The sequence below is a fragment of the Neolamprologus multifasciatus genome, chromosome 23 (genome assembly GCF_963576455.1).
Source record: "Neolamprologus multifasciatus chromosome 23, fNeoMul1.2, whole genome shotgun sequence".
Taxonomy (NCBI): domain Eukaryota; kingdom Metazoa; phylum Chordata; class Actinopteri; order Cichliformes; family Cichlidae; genus Neolamprologus; species Neolamprologus multifasciatus.
The window spans coordinates 35904540-35930154 of record NC_140460.1 but is presented as its reverse complement, the minus strand read 5'-3'; the positions used below and the strand labels follow the sequence as shown (position 1 = coordinate 35930154).

General features: G+C 38.7%; 1 long non-coding RNA gene across 1 annotated transcript in view; it reads right to left on the bottom strand.

Annotated features, from left to right (window-relative positions):
• Positions 1-648: 648 nt before the first annotated feature.
• LOC146492083 (uncharacterized) overlaps positions 649-25615 on the bottom strand; it is a 73015-nt gene continuing 48048 nt past the window's right edge. The window contains exons 3-4 of the long non-coding RNA XR_014872504.1: positions 16325-16428; positions 649-15465 (exon numbers count right to left, since the gene is read on the bottom strand). This is a non-coding gene — a long non-coding RNA (uncharacterized LOC146492083). The remainder of the gene's footprint in view (positions 15466-16324; positions 16429-25615) is intronic.

Below are 25615 nucleotides of genomic sequence, written 5' to 3'. Positions count from 1 at the left end.
GCTCTATCACATGATGCACACTGCTGCAAGTGCTACGGTTATGAGCCGGGTTACGCCTTGTAGCTTACGCCTTGTAGTTTTGTGAGGTGCTTTTTTGATATTTAATGGATCGGATTACATTTTTTATTTCTCGCTGATATCCGATCCAGGAATTTGGGTCAGTATCGGACCGATACCGATACCTAATATCGGATCGGTCCATCTCTAATTTCTATATCACTCACCTCAAGGCACTTTATATTGTAATGTAAGATAAAGACTGCGCATTAATAAAGAAAAAATCTCAGCTTTGGCAGAAACCTGCTATGTTATGAATACAACACAAGTGCAAAAAGTTGAGACCTTGCAGAGTAGACAAACAAATCCATGCTGAAAAAAAGCCTTTTCCAAAATGTCAAGAGTATCCATTGTTTAATTTTATGCTACACATGGTTTGTTTTCCACAGAATAGCTCATCACACTAAAGGTTTCCTTGCTGAGGAACAGGAGAAGCACAGCATGTTCCCTGAACTTGTCAACCAGCAGCTCACTGCAGCTGCTGCCTTTACCATCACTTGTTATAATTTCTAATACGGCTCAGCTGTTAAAAAATAAACACAATTAAATTATTATTATTTAAATTATTTAATTGTGTGGAATTTTTTGGAATTTTTTTTGGAAGAAGTAATATATCAATCCATGTATTTTAGTCCCAACCTGTGGCAATTATCAATGTCATCTATAAAAGCCCTATTATAATCAACACCCAACTTCCAGGAGAAATAAACACATAAAGCTGTAAGTCGTCAGCATAGTTGATAATAGAAATGACATGTATTCTTTTTATGTCACCAAAGGGGAACAATTACTGAGACGTAAAAGGCTTTAAAATCAGTCCCTGGAAAATTACCAAAAGGTATATTTAAAACAATCATCTTTCCTTTTCTTTGGAGGAAGGATTAAATATCTTTGGGAACTTCAGACTGAATTTATTCATAATTGTTTCCTATAACAATGAAGTAAAAAGGAAACCCAATTTAACCCCACTGCTGTCACCTCACAATTAGATTGTCTCCCCTCGCACATGTAATATTAATCAGCTAAGCAAAGCGACACAATAGAATTTAAAAGTGGAGATTATATAATTTGCTGTTTGCAGCTGTTTTTTCGGGCTGCGATGTAAATTTAACAATCATCGGACACGTTCACTCGAGTGTTTCATGTTAGCAATGCGCAAACACCATTTATTTAACACTTTGTCCTATACACAACGAGTACACTCACATCCTGCGACTTGTATTCATTAATTATAGCTTACAAAATGCACCACGAGGTTAAATATTATTCTAAAATTATTCTGCAAGGATGAGCACAAAACAGTGTCTCCTCTGAACTGCGGGGCAGTTTTTGTTCTCCCTTTAATGCAGCTCTCGGTTCATTTGGATTTTAAACTCATGCATTTCTAATGGGAGCTTTTTATGTTTCTGGCTACATCTCAGCCAAATCAGAATAGACCCACACAGGCAAAGGCTGTTGAAAAGTTATCCAAACTACTGATGTGTGGTCTGAAATCACTCATGACTCAATTTTTGTCTTTGCAGCTGTCTTTGAGGGGGATCCTGAATGCCATTATTTGGAGTCGTTACATTTTTCCGTCTCCATTAACTGTTCATCAGCATGAATGAGCAAAATCTGTTAAAAACTAAAGTGATAAATGATCAAATGATTTTTTCCCCTCTAAACTGTCAAAAAAAATATGTCAGAAGGTGCAATTTGAGGGAGCTGCCTCTTAAAGGAAATGGAACCCTTTCCTGCGCAACACTATCATTTTAAACAGCTGCCCTTGAAATAGAAAGATCGAGTCTTGTATGGTGGAAGAAAGCTTTTTAACACAATTCCCAAGGCTATGATTAAGGATAAGACTTCCCTCAGGCAATTCCAAGTGAAGGGCAGATGAGAAATAGAAGCCTTGCATGTGGTCCAACTACAGGACAACTAATTGGTTATAAAACCTGATCCAAGAAGGCTTCTCTGTGTATATGAAGCCAGATTCATATACAAACAGACCAAAAGATTGACAGATAAAGATTGTGTTTATTTTACATATTATCATGTCTTGGCAGCTCTTGGCAGAAAATGGTGATCAGTCTCTGATGGCATGTAGCACAGCTTTGGAGAGCCATCGCGCTAAAGGCCAGGTTTGTTTGAAGTTCGCTTTGCAATGCATCAGTGGCGATGACCTAGATTTCCTATCTCTCGCTCCTCTAAGAGTGCAGAGAGACAGGCTCATTTCAGCCCTCTCCATCTTCTAACTATGTCAGCTCGCCTGTAAACATTTGGCACAGAGTCACATCACTGCGTCTTCCCGTCTCTCTGCAGACGACTCCCCTTTCCTGGTGTCGACTCTTGACTCCCTACGTTTGTCCCCCAGGATAGAGGTGCGAGGCTAAGCAGAAGAGCGATTGCCAAGCTAAACGTGTACGGAACAGAATGAAAAAATAAAAGAGATAAATCAGAGTTTAGATGTGTCCCTCCTAAAAGTATGCAAGTTTTCATCCTTTTTTCCTGAGAAAATGCTTTCATAGACTTGAATGTTTCACAAGATTGTACAAAGAAAGACAAAAGGATCTGGATCAATGACTGGACTTCCATGTTTACTTCTTTTCTGCTGCACCTGCCTATTACTGGAACAACAAAGCAGTCAGTTGAAACTAACTTCAGTTCTACTATTGTTCTCCAAATGTTAATGGTGACCTAGAGGTTGTCCACAAGTGAATGAGTGGGGAAAAACAGGCACCACACACTCTCAGAATTAGGGGTACAACAAAAGTACATTTTTGTAGGTACAATAATGACCTAAGGGTAATTACTAAACACTGTGTTAACTACATGTACATTTTCAAAAGCAAAACAGGCTCCTCAATACTAAAAAGGTATACAGTTGAACAATTTCTTTCAATGAAAAAAGGTTCTTTTAAGGTGCAATATCAGTCAGAATTTGACTGAATACAAGAAGTACTTATTTAATTTACTCTTATATTACTAGACTTGAAAAGTGCTAAGTCAGTCCATTTCCAAGTCTATCAATGAAAAAGAAGACAAACATAAAATAAATGAGTGGGCGTCTGCTGAACCCAGTTTTGCTGAGGTTTCTTTTCAGAGTTTTCTAGCTTAAGCTAATTATGATAAGATTATGGAAAACATGTCAACTGTTTAAAATGGCACATTTCTCATTAATGAAAAATATTAACAAAGTTAGAATTTTGCTTCGCGTCTTGAAAAAGTTGCGAGGACAAATAAGCAAAAACAGTCGTGGGAACACTTTCAAACTAACTAACATCAGGTGTGTCAACAACAATTTCAAAATAATGTTCCTCAACGTAAAATTGTAAAAACGTTGAATATCTCATCACCTACATTACACGATCTCATCAAAATATTCTGAGAATATTAATGAAATCTCTGTGTGCAAGGATCAAGGCTGAAAATTAGGGTTCAATGATCAGGTAGACACAGTTAATGTGTCATCGGCAAATAAAAGTTAAAGCTCTATCATATAAAGAACTCCTGGATGAACATATGACTTTTGGATCGATTTGACTCACTGCCTTCCAGGTTTTAGAGCAACATATGCACCCTTTCAGGTTTCAAACACCTTTAATAGGGAATATTGTACATAACTAGACACTGCATCTGTTACAACAGCATGGCCTTGTTGGAAGAGAGTCCAAGACTTTTTACCAACTGAATGAAAAATTCTTCTGAGATGTGCATTTACATTTTACAATGCATCCCAGTTTTTTTTTTGTAAGGTCGATGCAGCTGCAGCAGAAATGAAGAAGGATTTAACAAGTGCGCCGAGCATGATGTCATTCTGCAGACTAATTTAACATTTTAGATAAAGAACAATCTCAGGAAGGTAAACCCCAAGACTTGGAGATGAAATTGCTAGTTTGAGTCACATGAGACTCCTAAACCTGCCAAAACTTACTGAAGGATCACACTTAAGCTTTTTTTAGGAAAATCAAAAGTTGGAGATGAGATATTGTTCCTGTTTTTTTGGCTACAACTGACAGTTATCATCAAATTCCCAGTTCTGACCAATAAAACAAACATCAGGTTGAACAACAGGTGCTTCCAGTGCTGAGTGGCACGGCCCATGTTTACTTTGCATTTCTTCCTACTCTATTATCCAGCTGCTTTTTTGGGATGGATTTGAGTCACTGCCTACCAACAAAAACAAAAAACAAAAAAAAAACCCTGAGCAAATTACGAAAAGAAAATAACACCACTGGAAGGAAGCCTTGTGCCTCTGAAGTACCGTGTTTATTTTGATTGTATCTAAAATCAGCCACTAAAACGGGAACAAGCATTAAGCCAGCCATCTACTTGTTTCCTCACATCCCCTCATCCCCTCCTCTTTCCCACACGTCCACAGGGGACAGTCGTCAGTGCAGAGTACACTACACTGAAGGCACGAGAACAACATTAAAAACTGCTTCAGCTCAACAGCAGACTCAACAAGCCAGAAGGAGTGTGTGCCACGTTTTTAATTATGCATGCTGCACAGCATTACACAGCCCTGTCAGTCAGGGAAATTGCACCTTCTTCACCATTTCTCCTCAAGTCTTTTGTCGGTTTCCTAGGTGACCATGTAATGTGACATCATTAGACAAGTACAGTATGCTAGCCAAAGATGCAAGTGGCTCGGTCCTGCCTGATCCTGTCACATCAGCTGCCGCCGCCGCTGCATCTCAATGGGCCCTGGCTTTTATCAGAAAACGGTTTGAACAGCTCAAAGCAAATTAACGTTTCAGGAAAAATCAACAGCACATTATAACCTCGTGTGAACGCTTACATTTTTCCTCGAGTCTTAGCTATTTAGCTCTTTCTGCTCTACTTTTTAATATATGCCATGTGCAACAAAAGGAGAAAATGTAAAAGAACTCCAGAAAATGATAGAGTGCTCACCTTATTCCTCATGACAAACGAAGACGCACTAATAAAAAAAAGCAAAACATTTAAGTCTGGCTCTGTCTGTGAGGAAGAGTGATCGACTTCTTTAACATCTGACTTTGTACTTTATAAGTGTGCAACATGCAGTAATATACATACTGAGCTTCAAACACACCTTGCTGTCAGTTTGTCATTTAAAGAAATCACTGTAGGTGTACGTCTTCACTTGCTTTCCATTTTATTGTAGGCAACCGCAGAGGTTACCTACAATAAAATGGATCCTTCAAACGTCCATATGTAAATTCTCCCTGGTCATAATTTTGCTTATAAAAGTTGTACCTTTAAATGAAATGAATCCTGTGGCATGTACACCATGTACAAAGCGCCCAAGACTGCGTCAGTCCATTTCCTGCTGCCAAAACAGCTCTGACATTTTGCAGCATGGAAACAGGGCTTGTGTGGGTGCCTTTTCCCTTGGGTTGCCAAGGGAATAGGATGTTGGCAGTCGATGCTTTGGGGTGGAGTCTCCATGGATCAGGTTTGTTCCAGCGCATCCCACGGATGCTTTGTCGCTCTGTGACCTGGTAAATTTACAGGCCGGCTTTTTGTCACATTCTGTCCTGAGCAGTTTTTGTTTGGAGGCGCACTGATGTTCTGATGAGAGTGTTGTTTCAATAGCAATGTGAAGCCAAGCGGTACTTGTCAAAGTAACAGCCATGTAAATGCCAGGACCCAAAGTTTTCCCAGGTTATTCATTTAATTTAGCGCTTGTTTTTGTGCCGTCATCTCAGCATAGACTCTTTAGCATAGACTTTTATAGTTTAAGCGGTACAAAAATCAGGGTATTTGTAGGAAGATTAGGTAACAGAACTGCGATAACCTGTGGATCTTGTAAATACAGTACATACAGTTCAGTATTCACAGTTCACCATCAATGCTGAACCTTTTCCAGACGAATTGTTTTCTTGTTTTAGCTGTTATTAGTCATTGGAAGTTGATAATTTCTGACATATTTTAAGTATGCACTGTGTAATTATCTCGTATTTCCACTGTTGTCACAGCAATAGTTTCTCTGTCTGAACTTTCTTTTGAGCAATGTGGGCAGGAAATTCAGCAGGGGACATTAGGTTCCTCTAATTTTAATTCTCCAATTACTTGCCACAATTATGGAAACAAGAGCACTGTCAAAGAGCGAAGGGATGGACAAAGAATAAAGAATAAAATGATAGAATTTTTTTATATTAGCGGTGTATTTATGAGCCCTGTTTAAGTAATTAACATTTCTTTTGAATTAAGATAGACTTTAAACGTAGATACAAAAAGTTTACTTAGACATACTTATTTGCATTTATTTATCAAGGGGGTGATGTTAATTGTTTAATTGCCAGTCCATTTGATACTAATAGGGAGCGTTGTTGCATGTTTCCAAGTTTCCACATATCTTGGCATTGTGATCACTGAAAACGCATTATTGTGTCGGGTAGGAAAATATAAGGGCATCTCTAATGAGATCGGCCACAACCATTATCTCTGCACGATGTAATCTGGAGCGTTTCATTAACGTCCCATCATTCAGCATTTAGAGAATATTTCTTCTACCTCTTTGTCTTTGTCCCATTTTCTCCACTGTTTTAAGCCTCTTAAAAGTCCTAACACTTTCACACCTTAGGTGCAGTCTTAAGGGATGAGAAGCTTTCTAAACAAGTTTGTGCTTTTTCGGTATTTAGCCTGAACTCTAAATAGAAATTTTTAGAAACAGTCATAGCAGCAAGTATTTTGCCACAAGGAGCTACTTGTGTAGCTTGTAAGTGTTATTAATAATACGTCCAGAGAATTCTATCCACAGTTTTCGTAACGTAACACTGGTTGTAACATATGTCAAACTGTAAATTGTAAACTGTGCTAAATTTAGTTATTACATTACAGTCATATTTGCGCTACAACCAACTAATTTCAGTTTGTACTTTAAGTGGGAAGAGGAAGAGGACTGGATATATGGACTTTACTTCTATCTTTCTTACGTGTAAGAACAAGAGCGTAATGGTAAAACCATTAGACTGCTGACACAACTTTGGCTCTTTGCATTAGCATACTGTCTGTGCAGAAAGTTGCAAAGCTAGCAAAAAAATATCCAGACTGATCTTAAAGCTGTGTGTATGCCAACTCCAGCCCAGCAGCCAGAGCCTGAACTTCAACAGGTAACAAAGGCAGTGATGAGCAGTCAGGCTTCCAGCATTGTAGCCTTCATCCCTACCAGCTCAGGTTTTAATAGTAGAATCACTGTGGCGATTGCTCTAAAGTCTCTTTGATCTGGTTTTCAACTTTGCTTTTCGTTGTCAATTTTGTGTTTATACATAAAAATTAAAATAAAGATTGCATGTGTGTTCGCATGAAGATAGGGTTTTGTGTTGGTTTGTGGAACTCTAGTCCAAGGTTTATGTTGTTGACTGATAATTATGTGACAGTGCGTTTCAGGTCATTTCACGTGAAAGTAATTTAACATGCAGTCTGACAAATCACTTTCTCTGGTAAGTAACATACTGTACTTACTTAGAAGTAAGTAAGAAGTAAGGTGTAACACATTACTAATGCTGACAGGTTTACATTTTTCATCAGTGTGGGTCCAGCCAAAGGAAATCATGTTTTTCACTGATCTGGTGTTACAAGATTAAGAGTTTGGCTAATTTTGGCTAGGTTAGCCATTTCATCAGTCGATGCCTTCATCTCGGTGTAAGTGTCCTATTGAGGTGATTCTTGGCTCACTAGCTAAATCAACATTGGCTAAAAGTTAGTGTTCAGATAATACTCCAGTTTTAGAGACCTATAATATCTAAGTTATGAGTTTGGAGAGGTTGCTGTAGCTTAAGTCACAGGTTCAAACCCCATTTGGACTTTTACTTTGTTCACTTTGTTGTTTCACCACTTGGGTTTAGAATAAGTTTGATCCCATCATAAAAAATTATCAGTTGGGAACATAAGACCATGATCAGTAGCATCCACCTAAACATTGTTGCAGATAAAGCAATGACTCAAATCGATTGTAGTCTTTGGTAGTGGTAGCCTCTCCCAGCACCACATCATGAAAACTAAAAAAGCTCAAGAAACTAATCCTCAGCTCCCAGTCACCTGAACAAGCTCAAGCCATAGAGACACCCACTTACAAACCCACATAACACAAATTATCTGCTGCCAACAAAGGTTAATTTGTTGATAAAACGTAAATATGGATTGTTGTTAGTGCTTGAATGTGCAAACAATGCAATTGTTCTGGTGTAGAACATGTCAACATAATGGAAGAAATGCTTCAATTAAAAATGCCTCACACTGTGTTGAGATGAGCACTTCGAGGCTCCTAGCCCACTCAGCAATGTGACCTGATTTAGAGGTCTACAACACATTCAGAAATAATCTAATCTCTGATTACAGGTCACATAAAACGTCTATGTCACGTTCTAAAAACATGACAAAGACTCACCCTTTAAGTTTTAACATGACAGCGTGATGGAATCACACCTGACAGAAGCTTCGGTCGGTATCGTCATAAAAGCCAGCACAATTGTGACCTTTCACTTCCAAAGATGATTGTCTGGCCGAGGGACGGATGAAACACTGTGAATGGTTTGAAGTGTTTACTGTGGTTGTGTTGTGTCTGTTTGAAGAAGCAGACTTTCAGCATTTGTGGGACCAGCCTTTGATTAAAAAAAATAAATTAAAAAAGCAAATAGAAAAACAAAAGGATGAAACAGTCGATAGATGAAAATGTTTTTCTGAATCACTCATTTACATTTTAAGGGACACAAATCTGGTAAACAAACAATTTATTTACTTCATTTTACAGCAAAGTAAAACTTAGTAGATTAGTTTGCTTTGAACAAATACATCATTACATCATTCATCTCTATATGATTTCCCATTAACTACAGCAATGAGACCCTGAGCGTAAAAATTAAATGTAATGTTTTTGTGCTGAGTTTTTCTTAGATACTTCTACTCTATTATCAATGGAAACCACTGTTTGTCGGTCACTCAGCTGTAATTACCAACACAAAATCCTCACATTTCAAGCATCTCAGTTTTAATAGATAAAAAAAATCTAAGGGCTCCCATATAGAAGATCAGGAAGGGAAATGGCACATTTTATCTGGTCCTGATCACAACATATTTTCTGCTGAAAGATACAGCTTGCACTGCATGAATATCATCTGACTCTGGCACAAACTTAGATGAAATATTTAACTGGATGTCTCTACAGAGTTTCTTACCCGACTTAACAAGCTACATCGCCACACAGAAGTCCTTTCCACTTGCACAGTTTGTACTAACCATGTCAAAAGGAGCAACACTTTGCAAAATATGCTGGCTTGCAATTATTTTTCTTTATCTTAAAAAGAAACTCCCTTTTTTCATAAGCATTGACATTTTGACAGTTGTGGAATATTAGATACAAAGTATATCAGCAATGCAGAATATGCAGCTGGGCAGACCTTCAAGCCTCTACCCTCTTGTATTATCCATCCTTTGAAACAACAGTACTGGTGCATCAGTGGTGGAGTCACTGCAGTGAAGAACACTTACATTTGATTGTCTGTATAATAGTTCCTTTAATCTTCTCCGTACCAAAAAGAGAAAAAAAAATGCATGTTTTCCTGATCTACAGTATTGTGCAAAAGTCTGGAGTCACCACTCGTTTCTTTATATTTCAATAGGAAAATGGGAAATTGTTGGTTTTGATTCATTAAAACATGCAAGCATACATGGAAACTCAATACTAGAGTTTGTACACTTCTAGCGAGCTTTAAAGTCAACGTTTGGTATGACCTCCTTTATTCTTCAGCACAGTTTGAACTCTCTCAGGCAGCTTTCTAGTCATTTCTTTAAGTACTAATAGTTCTCCAGGCTTCTTGAAGGACACTCAACACTCTTCTTTAGATGTTGGCTCTCTGTCAACATGATCCCACACTGCTTCAATAATGTTGAAATCTGGGCTCTTGGGAGTCCATGACTGATAATGATCCATTGTGTGTTTTTCTATCCAGGTACGCTTTTGCTGCCTTGGCAGTGTGTTTGGGATCATTGTCATGCTGAAAAATGAAGCCGCTGTTTTCCAGGTGGTATTGGATGGTGGATCAAAATCTGATGGTACATTGCGTTCACATTTCCATCAACTTTGCTCTGTTTTGTACAGACAGGTAACTATGCTTTCCCAGAACGGAGCCATGCTCGTTTATCTTCTTCTTTCAGCTTCCCCCTTTAGGGGTCGTCACAGTGGATCATCTACCTCTATCTCACCCAATCCCTAGGATGTCCTCCTTCACTACATCCATTAAACTTCTGAGGTCTTCGCATTTCCCTAACGCCTGGCAGCTCCATCTTCATCATCTTTGGTCCAGTATATTCACCATCCCTCCTCTGCCTCTGTCCAAACCATCTCACCCTTGCCTCTTTAACTTTGTCTCCAAACCACTCAACCTGAGCTGTCCCCTCTATTAATTTATAATCCTGTCCCTTCTGGTCTCTCCAAGTGAAAATTTTTACCATCGTCAACACTGCCACCTCCAGCTTAGCCTCTTGTCTTTTTATTAGTGACACTGTCTCCAACTATACATCACAGCAGGTCACACTACCATCTTGTAAACTTTCTTTCTAGTCTTGCTGCTATCCTTCTGTCACAAATCACCCCTGACATTCAGCTCCACCCACACCACCCTGCCTGCACTCTCTTCTTCACCTCTCTTGTGCACTTTCTGTTGCTATGGATGGTTGACCCCAGGTATTTAAACTCATCCATCTTCACCACCTCTACTTCTTGCATTTTCATTGCTACTCCTGTCAGAAAAACTTCACGGTGTGAGTAACTAGTAAAACTTTCTCTGGCCTGCCAGGGTGGCACACCCTTACAAACTAAGAAAAAAACAAAGTGGTGCCTGTACGTCCAAAAAACAAAACAAAAAAAAAATTCCAGTCACACTTTGCAAGTATTTCATGTTTTATCACACATGTAGTTTTCACTAACACCTCAGTCACTTGCTAACAACCAGTTGATGGGGGAAAAAAGAGTGTTCCCCAGCTGGTTGCTGAAGGTTGCAAGCAATTGCTGTGCAATTGACTGCTAAATCCCAGGTCCCAGAGTCATTATTTCCCTGGTAACCAGCGGTTGCTAGGGAGAAATTATATTCCCCTGCTAGTTCGTGAGTGGTTGGGGTAGATTGCTTACTGTTGCTAGGCAAAACTGGTTGCAAAGAGGTATATGATGCTATAATGAAAACTACCCTGCATTTGCTTGGTCACATGCAGATTGCTGTGGTTGTCTATAGTTTATATGAAAAACGTTGACTTGTCTGTAAACGCTCGCCAACTACTTGGTGAACAGCAGTGAAATCTGAAAAAGAGCCACAAAAAATAGAAAACCTTTGTCCTCAAAGTAAAAATTATGCATTTTGAAATGTGTTGGTTCGGTGGCAAGTCACAACTTTTACTTTGGAGGCAAACGTTCACTGTTTTAGTATCACTTAGTGGCTTAGCAAGTAGTTGGTGAGTGGGTGCAAACAAATGGGCATCTTGCATACAAACTACAGGCAATCTACTGGTGACAAAAGGAACCACAAAGAGGGTTTTGGTGCAGCACCATCTCTGTGACTGATAACACTTGACTAATTGCCCACTGGTCAGGGAATGTAGATTTTTTTCCCCTAGAGAACAGAAGTGGCCAACAGGTCAGTGACTGGCCTTTAAACCTGAGTGAGTGAAGTCCGAGAGGAAAATGTCATGAATGTCAGAAGTCTACCTAAAACTTGGAATGATGAGTCTGATGTGAACTTTGTTCCCCACTTGATTGCTTGTATATAGTTTGATTCAACCCCTACCATCACCAGCTCTCTTTCGCCCAATCGACAGCGGACAAACTGTGCATTCTGCATATAACACCCAAATCAAAGAAGCTGATCTGTATGTTCCATAAATAAACCATTTTCTTCAACCACCCTTAAAATAAAAGTGCTTCTTGTAAATGTTGCTGCCTGTCTACTGATTACCCATTCCAAACAGCTTAAAGTAATGACTAAATCGTTCTGGCCAAACTCAGAGGGGTATCCCACATTATTCAAAAACTGTTTTGTGTCATATTCTTGTGTAACCGTATCCACAGAAATTATGTCTGAATAGGCACACAGCGCTGACTTTTAAAGTGACTAAACCCGTCATCTGATTTGACAAATGTGTTTAAGGCCATTGTACCTCCAGCAGCTCTTTTTAACCTTTGAGAAAAGCTTTTAGTTGGCAATCCATCAAAAGTGATGTTCTATTGGTGAAACCAGACACATGTGGCCTTGTGCTTTTTAAAGCACAGCAGAATAATTACTTCTGCTAAAGCTTTGGTTAAATAACAGGCGACAATCAAAAAGGCTTCAGGCTGCACAAGAACAAACAAAAAAAAACAAAATTAAATTAAAGAAAAAAAAAATCACATGATCCTGTTTTTTTGATATTAACATTAACATTTCAGTTACTACATGTTCATGGCACACACAAACACATATATGTATATAAAGACTTTTTTCAAAAAGTGCCTCATAATAGCCTTGAATCTTTGGCACTGACTCCAATCTTTAATGTAACATGGGCAGTGCAGCACAGAAAGAGAAGTGAATAAGTCTCTTGAGTTGACAGTTCAGTAATGTGATGAGTAAAAAATAGCCTTGTAAAATTTTTTGCAAGGAGGACACTTTTAAGCTATTAATATGACTTCTAATTAGCTTTCTTTCTCAAAATAACATCTTAAATGTTATTAGGTTCAGTGAAGATTGATCAAATGCAAATTATTCCACATTCCTTGGAAGCCTTTAGAGAATCGCAGTTTTGGTACGAGGCCAAGTTCGGCCCACTGATTTTACTTTCAGCAGATTCTTGGACAGAGCTTTCTGAAGCTTTTGTTATCTTTATTGTCATTTTGCTGACACAATTCCCAACTCAGCACAGGTACACAGATATCGTCCCGGATTTGCGGATAACAAAGATTCCTTACAAAGCAATACCAGCCAGGGAGTTCACAGGGGGACGGCTCTCTAATGATTTATCATTTGAAACTTTTCTAACCTATTTCCACTTTCAAAATAAACTTAATTTATCCATGTCAGGCAAGACATACAATATAGAACCATAAGTAATATTATTTTATACCTCTGTACCCACTCATTCTAAAGAAGATCAAGAATATTGCTTCTCCTTCAACATCTGTCACCTTCTTTCTCTCTCTCGCACACACTCGTTTTCATATCTTAGTGAGGACATCTAATTGACATAATGCTTTCCACAGCCGCTCAGCCTAAAGCTAACCATAACCTAATTGTTACCCTGACACTTAAACCACAAAAATGCCATCAAGCTCACAGGGACCAGCGTTTCGTCCCCATAAGTGACTGCTGGTCCCCACAAATATAGTAGTATTCTAATTTTTGGTCCTCACAAAGATGTCTAAATATGCACACACATGTGCGGAAACACATTAACCCTATATTCATATCTTTGTGGGGACATCTAATTGACATAATGCTTTCCCTAGCCCCTTACCCTAACCCTAACCATCTAAAATGAAAGCCTAATCCTAACCCTTAGCCCTTAGGGTGGGGGAACCGGTGTCCTGCAGGTTTTAGATGTATCATTGATTCAACACAGCTGATTTAAATGGCTAAATGACCTCCTCAACATGTTCTAACATTTTCCAGAGTCCTGGTAATGAACTAATCATTTGATTCAGGTGTTTTGACCCAGGCTGATATCTAAAACCTGAAGGACACCAGCCTTTGAGGCCTGGAGTTCCCCACCCCTGGCCTAAATCTAAGCGTAACCTAATTGTAACCCTGACACTAAAACCACATTTTGAGTCTGAAAAATGCCTTCAAACTCGTGGGGACCAGGATTTTGTCCCCATAAGGGCTGTTGGTCCCCACAAGCATAGTAAATTGAGAGAACACTTAATCATCATCATCATCGGTTAAACTGTCTGTCCAGTTGAATCCATTTCACCTGCTGTGGGTAAGCAGGTGAAATCCTTCTCTTTTTTTGGGGTTGTCTTATGGCTGCCTCTCAAGTTCACCTGTTGTCACCATCATTTGCACCAAAGTGTTTAAATGCTTCAGAAGTGGATAGATTGATTCCCCTGAGGCTTAGAAGTGTATTTTTGCGGTTTCAAATTCTTAATTTTCCAGAACTTCAAAAGCCTACTGACTTTCTGAACTGCTGTCTTTGCATTCATTGTGCGCTCATGTATCTGCAGAAAAACAATTAAATATTCATGTCAAATGCAAAGTGAAAGAAAATGTGTTTCCATTGGCATACAAGTATGTCAAACATGTCTGTAAAGGATACGATTTTAGATACTGGATGTTTTCTGGTTTTCATTTGTAGCCCGCTTTTTGTCCAAATTTTATTTGCCAAGCACATTTGAGAAGACTTTGGTTCCCTAGAGCTAAACAGTCCCTATGGGAAGCAGAAGATGGAAGTCATTTGCCAAAATGCATCCTATACCCATCAGCTTCTGTGCAGCCCTGTGAAAAACTAAGAAAACGTTTTTCTTATATACAGTGCTGTGAGAAAGTATTGGATTTCCATCTTTCATTTGCATATTTTTCACATTTATATTTTAGATCATTTAAAAAAAATTCAATATTCGATACAGATAACCTGACTAAAAACAAAATGTTTGCTTTTTTTTTTTTTTTTTTTAAGATGACTTAATTTGTAAAAGGAAAAAAGAACTACCTAAACCTTTCTCATGGTCTCATGTGAAAAAGTAATTATAAAGCAGTTGACTGAAAAAGCAGGAAAAAATCTTTCAGTTTTGTATTTTCAGTGGATATTGAGAAATGAGATTACATCTCATTGTATGGATCATTTTCTCTACACTTATTTGCTCAGGTGCAGGAGAGTAAGCCAAAAATAATACATTTTGAAGAGACTGAAATGAAGGAGACAGTGGCTCCAGTCTGAGTGGGATGATTTAGTGGACAGTGCCATGGTTCTTTGTGACAGACCATGTATTAGACATCAGTTGAATGTGCAATTCTGCCTCCACTTAGTTTTGTCTTAGATTGAGACTGAAAGAGGTTCGTTACCAAGATCATTTGAAAAATAAACATAATAGATCAACTGTTTTGGAAAGATTGGCAATTACATTTCCATTCACCTGGGATCATCAGAAAAATCAGACGAAAAACCTAAACCCCTTGGTTCCTACAATTACTTGATCCTATTGTGACCTTGTTCTGCTGTGTTAGGCATTTTGCTGGGGTGGCTTGGGAACACTTGTCCACCTAAAAGGAAAAAGTCACTGAAAATCAATACAATTTTGCTTTGAGTGAACACCTTGATGATGATGAAACATTTCGGTCCTGATGGAAGTGTCCTTCTCTATGAAACTCCCATCCGCAGGGCACGAAAGGTCATTGAAGTGCGGGGTTTCTGTAGTGTTGATTCCAAGACGGTGGCACCCTTTGAACCACAGCTGCTCTAACAGAAACAAAGACACTACTCCACCTGCAAAAAGGTCAAAACTTAATGATCACTGAACTGAGCAAAGGTTTTAAATAACAAAATATGCTGTCTAATCTGATGGAAGAAAGTCAATTTATGACCCATGTTACATCGAAGCTAATTCATGGACTAGAACAAATACAGTAATTGATAACCTGGGACTACAGACAAGAAGGATTTAATCATAAATGGACTGGATACCACACATCAATGAGATGCTCATCCTGACAGAGAATGTAGGAGCACTGAATTACAAACCTACTATATTATACCTCTAAAACACAGCATACACAATGCAGGGAGAATGACCACCTTTATAATTTAAGGCCAATCCTGAGCCCGTGTTAAAACCAATTTCTTTTCAAACAAAATCCAAGTACAAAGTGGTGTAAGAATATGTTCGCTCTTTGATGTTATACAACACCAGTGAAGCCAAATAATCACACCAATCCCCAGAAATGAGCTCTTGTAACAATGAGGACTGCTACCTAAAGACAGATAAAATGGATTAAATAGCAGTTATCTTCGGTTATACCCATGGTTTTGTGTAGATTTACACATGATCCTTTAGACTGGTAGCATCTGCACCACCTACAAGTCTTGTCTCCTTACCATATTTTTATTCATGTCCCTTCATATAAAATATTCACAATTTTGAAATTTAGATGTAAATAATTGTTAATACAGAGCTAAAATTCCAAAAGCTGATTGGAAGAAATTTCTACATTGTTGTTATTGAAGCAAACATCTGCAGTCTTTCTCAATCCTTGGTAACTCATGCATGGGTGACACTCGGCAACAGGTGGGAACACTTTGATGCTGACTTCAAAGTGTGAGGCATGAGGATTTTTTTTTTTTTTACCTTGCTCGCATAGCACTTGTCATCTTTACAGACAACCTCAACACATTTAGCCATGATCAACATCTGATGTCCCCTGTGATGCAAGATGAGAGCCAACATGAAACCTGGAAGATAAAACAAGGCATGAGTGTGTGTTAGAATATTAGGGAGAATCTGCTGTGCACTTTGCAAGTTACTGCTGTAATTATTTGGAGTTTTCCCTTTTAATTTAAGGGCAGAAGCTTGACTGTAGCTATGATAAATGAAGAGAATTAAATACTAACTCTAGCAAAAAATACCGTGAACCCAGATTTGTAATTTTTTTCTATGTAGATGTGTTTGTTTTAAGAAAAAAAAAAACACACAACCTTTTTTCCCATACAGTTTAATTTGACACACGTATCTGGCAGGTGACACCATCTAGGTTGTTATTGGGGATATATTACTTCATGTATTTACACTGGTGCTGACAGTTTGTACACTACAAAAAATCCATGTGACTCAGAGTTGTCACAATTTTGTTAAATTGTGCTAAAAAAAAGAATCTGGGTGACGGTTCTTTCTGTGGGTCTTACAAAACACACAGCCAATTGGAATGGAATGCCTCAGTAAGTGACTCTGTGACACATTTAAGTGCCTTCTGATAAATATGTGGCTGTTACGAATACGTTTTGACTAGGACAAATAAAATTCAGCTTTGACAGTTTATGCAGGGAAAAATATGCAATGAGAAATGGCATCAGAATCAGACACAAATCAATCCACAAGTACTTCCTCGGTAAGAGATTTAAGACAAAAGAAAAAACAAAGAAATTTCAACCGAGTTTCGACCTAGACCATTAAGGTTCTGGAATTTTCAAATATTAATCTGTAACATTTCAGGCTAAAAGCACTTAGATGTTTCCTTGCATTGGTACCAAACTATCCATGGAAAAATTGTATTAAAGCAACGTTTTTATAAATATAAAGTTATTATAGGCCTACAGACCAGTTAGCAACAACCCCTTGCAACAACCCGTCAACAGGGAAGAATTAGAATTCGCCAACTGGTTCTAGGTCATTGGTCTACCAGTCTAGGTCACTGGTTCTAGTCATTAGCAGATTGTACGGTGGCCCCTAGAGACAAAGCACGTACAAACTCCAAAACACATCCAAACTCCAAAACACGTACAAAATCCAAAACACGTACAAAACTCTAAAACACAAACAAGTTCCAAAGTGTGTGCAAACTCTAAAACACGTGCAAACTCCAAAACACAACGGAAGTGCTCCAGGACGCTAGGGGCAGTGTTGAGCTTTTGTTACCTAGTGGCTACACAAGCCAGGAAGTACCAACGACCGGATTTGGTTTGTGGTAGTAACAGGTAAATGAACATTTTTAAAAAAAAATTTGAATATATGAGTGTGGTTGTTCTATCCTTGCAGGTGTTTTCCACCGGTATCCAACTCCATGTGTTTGCAACAAACTTGCCGTTTATTTTGCAAATCGACCTCAACACTGCCCCTAGCGTCCTGGAGCACTTCCGTTGTGTTTTGGAGCTTGTACGTGCTTTGGAATTTGTATGTGCTTTGCAGTTTGTACGTGCGGAGTTTGTACGTGCTTTGGAGTTTGCGCGTGCTTTGCAGTTTGTACGTGCTTTGCAGTTTGTAAGCGTTTTGGAGTTTGTAAGCATTTTGGAGTTTGTAAGCATTTTGGAGTTTGTATGTGCTTTGCAGTTTGTACGTGCTATGCAGTTTGTGTGTGCTTTTTGGAGTTTGTGCGTGTTTTGGAGTTTGTACGTGCATGGAAGAATTTAACGATGTTGTCTGCAAACATTCCTCTTCGCCAAAAGGTGCTGAAACTGTGGAAAGTGCAATGACAGACAGAAAAAGTTTGCCTTCAAGGTAAACGCCGCGCCTTAGCACAGCAACCACATATTTAAAAGAGAACAACTATTACTTTGAAGACAAAGCCTCTATGTCATCTTCTGTTTGGACTGTTGAATGAAAGCACTTTTAATGACCAATTTGAAGCATCTGGACCTAGCATGACACCAGCAGCTTTTTAACAAGAGTGCTGGCACTCCAATAGCGTATAGCATCCCTCCATAGCTGTATCAGACACTTTTACACAATGCAAACCTTCATTGCTGGTCCAGATCCAGCACTCCTTTGCAGTAGGTCAAGTTTCTACTCAGAAGAGATTTTTGGTTTTCAAGTGGCTCTTTTGCCTCCTTGGGACTATGGTGGGATTAACCAAATTCTCAAAACACATGACACACTCAAGCTGGGGGCTGTTCCACCTGAGCCACATCTGACATTTTCCCCATCTTCCCTTCTTCTCTTTAGGGTAGGGGATCAAGTAAAGTTTTACAGTTTGCCCTATACCAAAGAAAGTGATTCGTTTTTCCCCTTTCTTGTTGTTGATTGGGGTATCTATCTAATGTGCCAAGCTCCCAAAACTCAATATTTTGATAGAGCAGAGGGTGTATGAAAAAAAGCTGCCTTTCGAATTCCTATATTTGGGTCCTACTCATACAGCCATTTACTGACAGCATGCTAAACTAGGTTTGCGCTAAGATTTGGTGTTTCAGTATACCTTAAGTGAGCTACACGCATAAACAAGCTGCCATTTCTCATGCAAAATGTAAGCAAATACAAATGAAATAAGCATGCCAGTAGGAAACAACATTTAGGAGTCCTTTGAAGTTTGGAGAGTTCAATATAATACCATGAATGTGTCCAAATGCATTCCATCTGCTTATGCAATGATGTATGAGCACGCTTAACTTCTTTATTTTATCATCACATTCATTTTTCTGACACAATTGATTGTGACAAGCTGCAAAAGAGCAATCAAGTGTGAGCGTACTGTGTATAAAATACAGCAAGAGGTTTTTTTCTTTTTCTTTTTTTCCCCTCTTTTAATAGATTTTTCTCATCCCAGCAACCTCCGTGAAGGGCGGGTATTTTTTCCAATCCCCTTTCCCCCCCCTGCTATCATCCAGACAATGTCTTTGTTAGAAGTGTCCAAGGGCAAAGTGGAAATATGTGACCCTCTCTCCTCGTCTTCAATGGAGGGTTGAGCTCCGGCACTGCTGTCAGTGTCAGATGCCAACACTGATAATGCCAGGGGCGAGATGGCAACTGTCCACCCTGGAGCCTGCATTTTAAAACTGCTCCTGCCTGCAGCTTTCAGATGGGCACTGACTGCATAGAAGAGCTGTGTCACAGTAAGCCTTTAAGTCTTCTGTTCAGTGTTATTTTGGAAAGGTTCTTAATTAATTAACACAGTTATCAAGATGGTAGAAAAATACTGGTGCAGCACTAAATATCATTCATAACTGAGTTGTATTACTGAGTGGTTCACATATGAAGCACTCAGTAAACACCCTGAACTCTCCCTGCAGCCATGTTTCATGGTGTCCTCCAATCTCAAGATTGCAGATTTCTTATCTGCAAGAAAACACCTGGAAACTGCTTTTGACAGACTGCATCAGTGGCATTAGGCACTACTTGAGAGTTTTGTCACTGGACTACTTTACATGTAATTTAGTGGCCAAGATAATTAGAAAAAAATACAACTGGGAAAAAGCATTACCTTAAAATGTCCAGTGGGAAAACTGAAAGAGAACCAGACGCGGCTTCTAAACATGTAAAGCTATAATTAATATACAGGCGCTGTAACTGAAACAGTTTATCAGTATTGCCATCCAACAAGAATGATACGGCAAACAACAAAGAACTCAGTGCCTTGTTGAAGCTCAAATATTCTCTTCAAGCCATTGGTACTGACCGTAGAAATGTACAACCTGCATGTAAATAGTTTATTCTCCCAGTTTGATGATTCGATAAAGTCAAAGTGAAACTTCTGTTTGGCAGTGTGCCATCTGCTTCTGACACAGCAGCTGAAATTAAGCTGAACTTGCCTTAAACGTTTAAAAGCTATAACAAATTTCTGTTTTGAGCAGAGAGCTACAGAGACATCTGACGCTGTTTCCATTTCAAGGTTTGTCTTGGTTTAAAGGTGGCACTGACTCTTTCATAGAAATCTGATCTTTTAGTACAGTGAACAAAGGCTAGCAAGCAATGTGATCTCAGGCACTTAAAGAAAAAGTAAAGGCTGAAAATCAATATTGCATGTTTGCGACCTTCAGACCATCACCCGGCACTTAATTGAAAACAGGCATGTTTCTGTCATGGAAATCAATGCATTGTGCATGGAACACCTCCAGAAATGGAAATCACTGTCTCTGAGTTCACTGTGCCATCCACAAATTCGGGGTTAAAGCTCCGGCATGCAAAGAAGAAGTCGTATTCCAGCAACACAATGCTAAACTCAAACTGCATCTATTACAACAGCATGGCTTCATAGTAGAAGAGTCTGGGTGGTGAACTGGCTCAACTTGACACCGAGCTGATGAGTGACTATCAAGTAAAGCCTAATTCACAATCATTTACCCCTGTGCTATTACCGAGAGTGCCTCTTTACAGAGTAAGGGTGGAGTGGTTTGTGAGCAGTAATTCAGGAAAAACTCTATGAAATTTAAATTTGCCTTCTGTTTATGGAAATATGGTTCTGCTGGGGAGTGTCTCATGACTCTTAATCTCAAAGTATATATGTGATATGTGTGTGTGCGGGTAGGAACAGTATCGCCTCTTTTCTGAACTCTTCAAAATGACGCCAGCCAGAGCTGTAATCGATAATTTATCTGCCATGAGACCAGTGCACACACACCTGTGTAGATTATGTGTTTGTCTGTGTGTGTTTGTTTGTATATTCATTTAATTTTGGGGAGATTAATTTGAGATTTAGATCTTGAGAGTGAGGATATTTGAAGAAGTGTCTGACAGGGTTTTAATAGTTTTGCAATTTTCATTAGTTTTTATTTTTATTTAGTTTTGACTTCAGATTTTCAATTTTATATCAGTTTTAATTAGTTTTTACCAATTGTTTGCTAGTTTAGTTTTTATTTTTTTGAAAATCCTTAGTTTCAGTTTAGTTTTGATTAGTTTCAGTTATAGTTTTAGTTGTGTTTGCAATAATTAAGTGTAACAAAATCCCAGTTTCATCATATCAGTCATTCTCTTCTGCTTATCCTTGGGTATGTTGCTATTCCAGCTACCATACCCTGCACCCTGGACAGGTCGCCTGTCTGTCGCAGGGCTAACATGCAGAGACAGACAACTCACATTCCCACCTATGGGTTCTTTAAATAAATAAATAAATAAAGGCAGATGAACAACCATTGATACCAGGCAACTATAAAATGTATATCTTGGCCCCAATGGGACTATTAACTCTTGCAGCACCGGGTGTTCGTAATTTTGGTTCAAGTGAATTGATAAACTTTTTGAAGGTAATTGACTCACACAGTTATGTAGATATCCCCGTCCTGTTGTCTCGGGATGCATCACGCTGCCTTGCCTGGGGTTAGCTTCTGTTTTCTGGGGATGAGGGTTGAGTGTGCTCCCTTACCTTCTCAAGGTAAACTAGGTTAGCCTTCTTGTGTGAGCTTTTCAAGTGCACTTTAAGGTTTGTGGGATTTTTTTCCCTTTAGAAATGTCCCTCATAATTTGTCTGTTTCCACTACAAGACACTTGCTTTATCCAAAACACAGTCATATTCAAAGTAATCCCAAATTGGACTCTGGCGCTTTCTTCCGACTTTTCCTGACATGATTCTGCGCATGGATGGAGCAGCAACACAGACGACTCGACTAACGTGCTGCCACCTGCTGGCATAATGAGACACAGCAAGAAAAAAATCTGGAAACTAAACTTCATTTTCACCCTTGACTCTTGTATGACACGCACACATCAATGAAAACTAAACACATTTTTGCTATAAATTCAGTTAATTTTAGTTAGTTTTGTGAACACTCATTCCAGTTTTAGTTAGTTTTCCTTTTTTTGTTTTTATTTTTATTTTCGTTAACGAAAATGTTTTTTCACTTCTAGTTTTCGTTATTTCGTTAGTTTTCGTTAACGATAATAACCCTGGTGTCTGATTCTGGATCAGTGAGGTTAGTTAGCTTCAGGTTAAGTCAATGAATGCCTTCACATAGACAGAAGCTTGTAAAGCCATTTTTATTCTAATAAGAAGCAAACGAATTTAAACTAATGACTTAATTGTAGCAGGCCAACATCAGCAGCTGGTTAGTGAAGTCCCAATTTGGATGTCATTGTATTGTCTAAAACTGATGGACTTATTTTTACTCTACATATTACAATAAACGTCTTCTTCTTGAACCTTCAGGTTGTAGACGGATTTACAAAATTAAGGCTGTGTTGTAATATATGAAGATAACAGCTAACAGCTGAGAGCACTGACTCATCAGGGAAGCAATTGAAGCTATATATCAAGTGAGATTAAAGATCATTTTCGAGGCTTTTATACTGTCTGACTTTTTGCAACCAGGAGTCGCCAACTGCTTATTCAGTGGAAACAATGCAGCTTCCAAGCTTTTCATCTTTGGCTTTACGTTTCAGACCCATTGGCGTTTTAATGTTTTATATACAGCATGATTTCATTATATTGTACCATTGCTTCCGTTTCAAGCAAACACCCTTTTAAAAAACCTAACCCCATCTGTCTCCTATAATCAGTTAAAAAAAAAAGAAGTACTCTGCAAAAGTTTAAGGCATTAAAAGTTGTTTTTTTGTTGTTTTTAAAAGTTAACCCTGGATGATTTCATTGATGAGATAGAAAGTCCACATTGTTTTCTAAAAGAGTGCTTTTAGTACTTGCGGATGGAAAATGTATATCAAAGCATCTAAGGCCTTGGTCACACAGGCCAACAGACCTGCTGGCGGCCATCTGGCAGCCAAGTGTCACAATGGAAAAATAAAAAAATGCGTATTCTCTGAGAAATTTGCAATTGACTACTGGTGGTTGCTTAGAGTTGCTGCGAAATTGCTAAAGCACCATTCATGAGGTCATAAAGACCAGTTAGTGACCATTTGACAACCACTGATCACTAGGGAAAAGTGTGCATTCTGAAACCATTTGGCAAAAGTAGTTGGTAGTCGCTAAAGTAAGGTGCAGCACCAGATACCTCTTCAGATATTGTAAAGAGGTATATGGTGCTGCACTGAAAATCTCTTAGTGATTGTTTTGGTCACTAGCAGGTTGCAAAAGTTGGTGGTAGTTTGAATTGAAAAGATGCTGACTTTTCTGCAGCTTTATATTTTGAAAGGTGGTCTGGTGAGGGAGGAGGGGCTAGCAGGACTAGCGAGTGTGCAGCCTGGAAGTTAATGGAAGGCTAGTCAGGTAGGTGGAGCACTAGGCCTTTATTTGGCATAACAACAAGGCCATACAAGCCAGGTCTCAACAGCTCTACACTCTCTGGTCATTCATGTCCAGGTGCCGGGTAGATATCTGCATCAGCATGTTACAATGATAAAGTCTCCCTCAGAAGGTGATGAGAAAATACAACTCAAAGACAGCCAGCCACCTCCAGAAGCCACTCCAACAAGTCAGAGAATACATTTTTCCATAGCAACCAGAAGTTCACAGGGGGTTGCTGACCTGGTAAAGTCATAGCAAAGTCGACATCTATGGATTTACAGCATAGCCTGTGAAAACACTTGTGTAGGGATTAGTAGTTCTATCCATCCAACGGATGTGCTCAATAATTTTCTCTGCCTGTAGAACAGGCAGGTGTTGCGTGTCAAGGTTACACATTATCATTGTTGTTCACAATCTGATAAATAGGCTGTCAGCAGAAGAACGGAACACCATTGAAGCAGAATTTGAACTATGAGCGAAGTATTAAAATGAGGGTGGAAAGGAAGCTTTTGAAGCTATAACTTCACTGCTCCCTCAACTTATTATATCCAAATTCTTGACAAAAGTGATGAAGGGTGTCCATATGTTCTCAAAGGTCTGCTGTTTAGCCTTTAAAATGTAGGTTATTTGGTCTAATGATGATGCTAGCAACATCTGTTTCATCCATTGATTAGCGCTGCACGATTATTGGCTTTAGTAACAATGCAGTGCATTTTTCTACAAATGTAGTGCATTGTGTCCAATGTGTCCTTGATCCAACACAGCTGATTGAAAATGGCTAAATTACCTCCTCAACATGTCTTAAAGTTCTCCAGTGGCCTGGCAATGAACTAGTCATTTTGACTGAGGTGTGTTGACCCAGGGTGATATCTAAAACCTACAGGACACCAGCCCTTCAGGCCTGGAGTTCCTCACCCCTGATCCACCCTGTCAATGACAGTAAAATGGTGGACTTCAGCTACTGAAACTATGATGTACCCCAATATATTAATGCTCAAATCTGGTGATTGGAAAAAAAAAAAGTTTAACAAGTTTGTTATTGCATTTAGATTGCGATGCATACTGGAGGTATAGAATTGATTAGGATGTGGTTTTGAAAAAGAACATCAATATATTTTACAGTTCTCTAAATTTACTGCAGTGCTTGTACTTAAGTTATAATGGCTCACAAACTTTAAGGGAAAGGTAAAATTCTCCATGGCTTCATTAAGAACACTAAAGTTATATATACAAATCAGCTAATTTGAAGGCACTTGGGTGTAAACCTCTCACATTTGACTGATTTAATATGGAATAAGTCAGTCCTGTGTTTTACTACTACAGGACATATAGTTTAAAAGATAAACCCATTAAACCGGGAGAGAGAAGAACTAAGAAAAAATGCTACTGAGTTGCAATATATATAGTATGTATAGTGTATACTAAAAGTCAGCATTGATGAAGAATGAAGAGTAGGTGATTCTCCCAGACGGTATGTGTGCTATTTTGCAAAAAATAGTTTTGGGGGTGAAATTGAAACTGTATAAAAGCTGTTTGAGATATGAACTCGTCTACATTATGCCTGAATGTGTGCAACCTTTCAATTTTTCCATCAAAGATGCAACAGCAGACTTTCCAAGTTGGACCTTTCAACAAATTACTGGTTAGTCTGTAGATAGTTTATTCATTAAAGTGCATTAAATGATCTTTTTTTTATGCAGTTTTAGTTTTCTGTGTTCGAGCTGCCCAAGCATAAATTCCCATTCACACTCGGCTTTGAGTATTCACCAGGGCAGTGAAAGGTGTGACAATTTACACAGATTAGTTCCAACTACAACATATATTGTTTAATATAATTTGTCCCCCATAATTTTGTTGTCCATGTGTTTGAGTGTCTTTTGTCTATTTTCTCTTATCTCAAACTTGCAGATTTAATTACCCGCGCAAGTCCATGTGGAGCGCCCAACACAGAGAGGTGGCACATTACTTGTGCTGGTAATTATTTTGTACTTCACTGAGCTTGTAGACAGCCCACTGAAAATGTAAGCAGCATCCATGATGAC